The following is a 9033-nucleotide window of genomic DNA, read 5'->3' on the forward strand; positions in this document are numbered from 1 at the left end:
ACTGGTTAGGTTCCCTAGCAGTGTTGAAATAAATCGCCTTTTACAGAGTTACTGTAGTTAAAAAGCAATTCATATGCAAATTAGAAGCACTGAATAAGGTCTAAATGTCTATATGTCTGTGCTTACATCAATGTATGTTATTAGATTAAATTTAGAATTGCATTTTCATCTGTGTACTTTCACATATCTCACCTTCCTGTTTGCCATTTGCATTGATAAACGTGCTAAAAGAGATTTGCCGCTATTTTATAGTTTAAGAGTAAAGGTAACATAGTTAAAGTATAGACAAACACACAGTTTTTGCCTGGGAGATAAGGCGAAGTCAGTGTGGTGTGCGGTAGATGATCAAGGATCATCTACATTGATAAACATATAAATTGTGTTACGGTGGATCTTTATTTTGCGTACACGTGTCTCTAACAAAAACTGAGATTTGTGCACGCAAACCAAAGGCCGACGCACGCAGCGTAAATTACGCAACGGAGCGTCTGGGTACGCCCACGTAACTCAAAACACAAGTTTTTCTCCTCTCCTCTCAACGCGATAAGTAGCGCCACGCGGTAAATAACGCCAGGCGATAAATCGCACAAATCTAGTTTAACATTCCAAATTTAAATTAACAGATCCTTCTCCTAATTGGTAACACATCTGGTCTAAAGAAAAATTTCTGCGCAGAAATAGAAATAGAAACAAAAGTGTATATGCGGTGAGTGAGTGTTTGTTTTTACAATTTTTAAGGTTGAACCACAAGAAAAGTCGAGTACTCGTGAGGTACATGCGTGTAAGTAACGTACATGGTGGCTAGGGAGGCATCCCTGGTTAAATATACAATTTGAGCATTAGAGTGTAACAGACCAGGAGGTCATACTGTAACAGACCAGGAGGTCATAACAGACCAGCAGGTTCAGGTACAGCAGACAAGGAAGTCCGCTATACAGTCCACAGGCACAACACCAAGAAAGGGTTGGTGCAACACCCATATAGGCCATATAAGCTCTGGCTGAAGGAATTCGCAGCCGAAATTTTCGATTCCGTTGGTCGCTCAGTACATAAGATTAGTTGCTTGTGCACTAAACGATTGTACCGCACGTAATTGTGTACATTAGTTAGTAATCTGACCTAGTACCATTAGAGTAAAGGGGTCACAAACGCTATTTGTACATTCTAACGTGATTTGTGTAATTTTTTTTTATTTTAAGGGAAGTTCGCTGCTCACTCAGGAACTATCCAGCAACCAATAGTTACTGGAAAGAGTAAGTGTTCTTCGGATCACCCTCACAGGTTCCAGTAAATAGAGGTTCAGGTCGCAGGGGCCCTAGGTCGAGTACGCCAGCACCATATCGGTGTGATCAGGTCGTATTGGTCGGCGTGGGCGAGTGAGTGGGGTACTCGGTAAACCGCCACCGTCAGCCTATTTTGAACATTTTGGTTTGCGTAAGGGTTGGCTGAATAAAGCAACACTTTCGAACTATGGGGGCCACTTGTTCAGGTAGGGGGCGATCAACCTCGGTTCGGGTTGATTCAGTGAACCGACCAATTGGGTCGGCAAGGTATGTAATGTGTGAGAAATACGGAAGTCACACAGAAAGTTTATGTGATGAATGGGAGAGAATGACTAGACATGACGGGGAGAAATTCCCAAGAGTAGGTAGCTTCAGCCTAGAAGTGTTAACGAATTTAAGGAGAAGGATAGGTCTCATTAAATCAGCAAAGAGACGAATCAAGCATTATGATCATTTGCAGTTATGGCAACAGGAAGGTGAATTACAAAGAGATTTAATTGACTTACCTAACTTTCATCTTGAGAGGAGAGACATGGCAATGGAGAGGATTATGGTTGCAGAGAAATGGCACAATGTTGTACGATAAAAATGCACTCAGTAACTGTATTAAGAATGAAAGTGTTAAATGTAATAATGTTTATGAAAATGAAAGTGTAAAAATTACAAATGTTAACCTGTGCAAGTCGCACCCCATGTTAAACTTCCCTCTGGATTACCAACAAGAAAGTGAGCCCAGAACGATGTCGGCACCTCTTCCAGAAGCCATCCTACAAGACATCCAGGTGGACGCGACCAAATTGGTAAAGGCAATAATCAAACCCCCTAACGGAGGGTCAGGTGAGGTCGTGTCCACAGGTACGTACAATGTTTTATATCACGCACAAACAAATGTACCCCATATTGTAAGACCAAAACAAGGTGATGTAATTGAGTTTAGTCCTGTCAGGGTGATCACAGTCCCCAATGGGAAGACTGACGATCAGGGAACCATTCCCGTCAAGGACAGTGCAATGCGCCATCCCTGGTCCCGGACAGAATTGAGATCAATCATGTCTGATTACCCAGATCCTAGGAAAGATCTAAGTGTATGATCAAAGATTCACAAAAGGTATATGAACCCCCTAGACAACGACATAATCATGGTATCCAAGGAGTCAGAGAAGTACAGGGAAAGCGGTTGATGGTGATGAGCATCCAAGCGTTTGAGGAGGCATCAAATCAACCAAAACCCCAGGCCATTGGCACATGGAGGAACTTAAGGATTTGTGGTCTGTGCAAAAGAGAAGGGCATTATGCCAGTAACTGCAACAGCCCACATAAAATCAGACCCCCTAGACATGAAAATGAGCAAAAGTTAGGACACACCAAATTATAATCAGGGATCATATAGGAAGAATTTTGGGCCACACCCATAATATATAGTCAGGAAAGGTGATCATTAGAACTGATGGTAAGCCTGAGGTAACGGTTAATAAATTGGGAGGTCATTCCCTGAAGACACAGGAATGACCAGGTGAAACATTGTAAATGTATCTGTGAAATGTTTTTTTTCTCTCTCTCTCTATCTCCCCATCTCTGACGATTAGTAGTAAGGACTCAAACATTGCATATCCGCTTGGTCTTTGCAGAAGTCTACCAAACCCCAGCATGACCTATCCGCATCAATGTATCCTGGCCAGATACAGAAAGTGGAGAATGGTGCTGGGGGGAGGGACGGCGCAAATAAACCATTGGACATGTAGAGATGACAGCCTGACGATCTGACAATGTTTTAAAATGTTTGAAAAATGTTTTTTTTTCTCTTTTCCTATTGATGGCTATTGTTGATTTAGGTAATATACACATGCATATAAATTGTTCTCTCTCTTTTGTTTTTTTTTGCTGTTGTTGTTTTCTCTCTCTTCTCACTCATGTTTTCATGTTTTAAAGATGGTATGTCACCCATCAGTTAGACAAATGGTAATGCAAGATTTTTGCTCCTTACAGAAAGATCGCTGGTTTGGAGGGAATATTGCATCACCAGAATGTTCGTTTGGAAGACTGAGAGACAGCACCTTTGAGAAGACAGCAGAACAAGAAGAACAACAAGACTAGAGAACTTATTATCGTAACAAGTTTCTCTCCCCCTCAAACTGATTTTCTGTACCCCATTACAAATTTCTTCTTTTCTCCTCCTGTAAGACGGACTTGCCCCAAGAGACTGTGATATGGATTTTCCTGTTGACCATGATGTTGACCAGAGCAGTCTGTTTCGGTGAGAGTATCAGTGAGGTCGTGAAAGGATCCAGAAAGGTCCTGATGATAAAGATGGAGGTGTAAATTTCCAATAGCAACCCAATCACCAAGCAAAGGCGAGTACCGGAAACGATCTAGCAGCCATGTTATTTGTAAACATTTTTCTTTTAAGGATTATTAGCTGAAGAAAACTGTTTCTGTAGGCTCTGTAACAACGTAGTTGAGGATGGGTGCATTAAGAAATGCCAATCCAGTTTTAATATCCATATGGACCGGCATCCATTGAGTGACTATCACTCCTTAGTGGGTAGTGTGTTAAATAAGACAGATTGTTGGGTATGCTCTCAAGTACCTCAAGGTCATAGCAAATCAGGGCTAGTACCATTTCCTTTAACGGTAGGGGAGGTACTTGAGTTAAGTGGTGGGAGACCGGTGGACAGGAGGTTTAATATCTCCAGCCCTCCTAGTTTGAAGCTCCACCAATACCATGTGGATAGGTCCCTATTATGTTTTAACATCTCCAATCCCCGAAAGCCGGGAAATTGGGAAGTGTCATGGAGTAACCAAACCATGACCTTTTCGCATAGAGCAGATAGAATGCCCACAGATACAGAGCTTATACGCCACATAGCCAGTAGAGGAAAATCTTTCCGATATAGGTATACCTTAGGAAATAGGATTACGAGAGTTGGAGAGGTATCACCAGGATACTGTGCACATATCGTACAACCTGATACGTGTACTAAGCAGATGGAAGAATTAGGGTTAGGAGATTTCACATGGAAGGTGTGTAATATGGTTATGTCCTACTCCGTCCCATATGTTCTCCCCGATGATGCATATTTCACATGCGGGAGAAAGGCGTATGAGCGGCTTGCCCCAAACTCAGAAGGATTGTGTTATATTGGAAAAGTACTACCTGAGGTAATGAGTCTAAGGAGTGAGGAAACTGTAATCCCAATGGACTTGATTTATGACCCAACGGTAGAAACAATGATGTAATGAAAATGCGATTATACGGTCCGTTTCTTTCACCTGTTTTTCCGGTTTCTCCTAGGTAAAAAGACCCACTTTTGACGAGGAGTTTGATGATCCTGTATACAGACAACGGATGGATTAAAGAAGAAGTTTTGACAACCTTATACCCAGAGATTTGATGAACTTTGCCATAGATCCCCAGTTTCCCTAGAAATTTTAAAATTACGCTAGCCCAACACTTTTGTAAATCTATGGACATTGACAGCTTTTGCTCGCACCTTATGGGCAAAAGCACAAAGAAGACTGCATTCAACAGACACCAAACAAGACCTCAATCGACGAATGTACATTTAGCTGACATAGAATACCACCGCATTTACCGTAATTATGTCTTTTCTTCATTTCTACAACCCTCAGGTAATGACACACATAGTCGATAGGGAATACAGGCACAGATATCAGCAATCACATATCTCCCCCATTCATGTATCATTAACTAAAATGTGCTCCCCCATTTTGTTACAACCAAAGCCGAAAAGAGCTCGGTAAAGTTTGACAGCCCATCCACAGACCCGTACCACGGGATAAGAAGGAATTCAAATGTATATTTAGCAATACCTCGAAGCTTGATTTAAAACACGTACGGCACGATGATACATGACCCCCAAGCACGGATTCATACACACATGCTTCTGCTATCTCACTAGGTCATACCCTTTTCCTACCTTATCCTCTCCTCCCCTACCCAACCATGTAAATGTATTAACCCCTGACATATATTTTTCTCTTTTTGAAATGTTTTAGAAGGTGGCAGTTATTGTTGACTGCCAAAGAGTGGACTGTCAAAGTCAGAAAAATATCACTATGCACACTGCCATATTTGCACCTCATACATGTCCGCGCTGCGCATGCGGGCGCTCTCCCGTGCGTGCGACTACCCGCTGTTACGTGCACCCGCAGGCGCACTGTATGCGCATTTACGGTAGAGTTTCTGTGTGCCCAGCGTGCGACTCAATCGTTACATAATTCAACCATATAATGTATTTTATAAGTTAATATTCCCCTGAGTCCAACAGGTATCAGTGGGTCTCAAATGGCTCTTTGACCTTAGAGATCCCCCAAACAATAGTTTGCATGTTGTGAGGGCTTCACATCTTCATATGCATAGCTAAAGCACAGGAATAGTAATTGAAGATTAATTGTATTCCGAATCAGTATCTTTCCCGCAGACAGAGTACAATAGCCTTTAATTACACTGAGCTTTGAGACTCAATGAGGAGGGCCAACACCTGTGTTTACGAAATGGGGCTGGATTTGTATACAGAAGAATGATTGCTGAGATGTCATTGTCTCAACTGAGAGTGGACAGTGGGACAGTATTCGCCAAACAATAGCTTCCCACAAGACAGGAATGTGTCGGTCATCACCCATTGTTTTGCATAACCAAGGCCACTGGTGCAGCTGGCTCACATGCTGTGAGGGACACACACACACATCTTGTTGTTGACACACCCCCAGAGCTGGAATGAGGGTATGATATACCCACTGGAGATCACAGGGCTCACTCACTCACTCACTCACTCACTCACTCACACAGCTACCTGACACACAGCAAGCATGGCTGGATCATCACCAGGCTCCTTACGAAAGGCTAAGTATCATAATTTCAATATCTCATGGCTGATTGGCATAGAGTAGTTTTAAATGTGTGTTTTGTGGTGGGGTAGTTGTGGAATGATGGGTAAGCATAGAGTGGTTGGTTTGGAGAAACAAATGGCTTGGGGATGGTGAGGCTTGCGCAGCTGTGTGATTGTAACTTGTTTGTGCTGAATACTCTGTGAAGTCTGTGATGAAGTGGAACATTAGACAACCTGTAGCATAGCATTTGTGGTATTTGTTTGCCTATGGAGATTTAATAAGATGGTTCTAGGAAGTTGGATTGAAATTGTGAAAGGTGATTTAGATTGTTTGGAATTGTAAAATCAGAACATATGCATTGTTTTGAGGCTTGGACATTTTGGAATAAAATGGAGTCTTGTGTTTTCTGCTATGTGATTGTGGTGTAGTAGAGAGTGGCATGTGTTTGGACCTGCAAATCTAAAATGGCTGCTGCCGGGTATTTTCCCCTCCCCCTTTCAGCCATGTGGTGTAGTCTTTGGAATCAAGTGGAGTTTTCCCAAAATGGAGTCTAGCTTCTGCCCCATGCGGCATTGTAGGGACAATTGTGTTGCTGGGTGTTGTGTATATAGGGACAGGCAGCATGGGTAAGCTCAAGTATTTTCTCCACAAAGATTCTCAGCATTGAATAACTGCACAGCGATTGTTCCTCACATGTGTAAGCTTCTCTGCAATCATATTGATCTTCTTGTTATTATGAGCCATTTCTCTCTCTCTCTCTCTCCCCCTCTTTCTCTCTTATTTTCCCTTAAATAGTATTGTATTGTATTGTATTTCCTGTGTAGTTATCTGGTTAGGTAGTCTATGTTATATTGTAGTGTATGACTTGTATTGTGTTAAATTCTTTTGCAAGTATATCATTCATAATATATATTTAGGCGTTGGACCCTGAGCACGGTATCTGTGTATTTCTTATAGTATTAAGTCATCTCAGAGCGTCAGTGACGCTCGAACAGCTTTAAAGGTAATAAGGTTATACTGTGTTGCATCTACACTCTCCCACTACACAGAGGTTTACAGTATAAGTACATTCCTTAAGGTATAGTTAAGGGAGTACCCTTGCGGTACTTTTTACGCCAATTGCGTACTGTGTTCTTTAACCTTTAACGTGTTTTTGATAGGACAAATATTATAGACATTGTCACCTACTTCTTCTTAGTTAAGGGCTCTGCTTCTTAGGCTACTGGACACCATTAGCTCCAGAGGGTTTGATCACTTGGTTCGCCTAGCTGCTTGTTTCCGGAGCCGCCCCATCACCCCCCTCACAGAAGCCAGAAGAAAGAAGCCGGGTGAGTATTAGAAGAACTGAAGACTTCAGTGATGGCAGAAGACTTCAGTAATGGAGGTACAATGCAGTGGTAGCGCTGCTCTCCATGCTCCCACACACTTCACCAACGGCACTTACAGGGTGCAGGGCGCTGGGGGGGTGGGCGCCCTGGGCAGCAGTTACTGAGGTTTTTGGCTGGAAAAAAAAGGACTATACGGTGTCCGATCACGGTATAGAGTACCCCCGCCAGTTTGCAGAAAAGGAAGTTGTGGGGGCTGCAGAAAAGGATTTAAGTATGTTTCTGTCGGCACAGCCGACTGCTGATTGGATGACTATGCTGAGTACACTGAATGCGAATGTGGCTTTATTGTCAAAGAGACTGGATAAATCTGATTCTCAGACACAAACATGGAGACAGTCGGTGGAGGATGCCTTGTTTCAGGTACAAATAGTCTCAGGGTCACAGAAACGGGCTTTTAACCAGATGGCAGATACAGGTACCGACACGGACTCTGACTCCGATGTCGATTTGAATGAGGCTTCTTTGCATCCACGGGTTGTCAAGAGTATTCTGCACATGATTATAGCCATTAAAGATGTTTTACATATACCTGAGGAACCTACCGTTCCTGACACAAGAGTTTATTTAAGGGGAAGACCTGAGGTAAAGTTTCCCCCCTCTCATGAAATGAATGCGCTTTGTGAAAAGGCTTGGGATTTGCCTGAAAAAAGGTGGCAGATTCCCAAGCAAATTTTGATGGCATATCCTTTTCCCTCTGACGATAGGGAAAAATGGGAGTCGTCTCCAAATGTGGACAAGGCTCTATCCCGATTGTCCAAGAAGGTGGCGATTCCGTCTCCTGACACGGCTGCCTTCAAGGATCTGGCGGATCGTAAGCTGGAGACAACTTTGAAGTCCATTTTCGTCAAAACTGGTGCATTGCTCAGACCTGTTGTGGCGTCGGTATGGGTGAGTAGTGCTATTGCAAAGTGGGCTGAAAATTTGGCTTCTGATATGGATGCTCTTGATAAAGATAATATTCTTTTGACTCTTGGTTATATCAAGGACGCTGCAGATTACCTAAAGGATGCGGCGAGGGATGTTGGCCTCTTGGGATCAAGAGCCATAGCCATGGCGATTTCGGCCAGGAGGGCGCTGTGGATTCACCAATGGAATGCTGATGCCGACTCCAAGAAGAATATGGAAGCTCTCCCTTTTAAAGGTAGTGTCTTGTTCGGTGAAGGCCTGGCTGACCTGGTGTCGACCGCTATGGCGGGTAAGTCATCTTTTCTTCCTTATGTTCCCACACAACAGAAGAAGGCACCCCATCAGCAGATGCAGTCCTTTCGGCCTAATAAATACAAAAGAGGTAAGGGCTCATCCTTCCTCCTCCAATACGTCTGTCATGTGTCTCTGTACTCTTCTGCTCATCCTCAAGCAGTTGCTGTTGGGTAACTTGGGGTACACAGATAAATGAGTATGCACCTGAGAGCTTTTTGGGTCAGTGCGCATGCGCAATACGCGTTCTGTGTGTGCACGGCCTGGGAGATGCGTTTGCTTGTCAGTGATGTAAACGCTTCTGCCTGATGACA

This window comes from Pseudophryne corroboree, chromosome 2 (assembly GCF_028390025.1).
Source record: "Pseudophryne corroboree isolate aPseCor3 chromosome 2, aPseCor3.hap2, whole genome shotgun sequence".
Classification (NCBI taxonomy): domain Eukaryota; kingdom Metazoa; phylum Chordata; class Amphibia; order Anura; family Myobatrachidae; genus Pseudophryne; species Pseudophryne corroboree.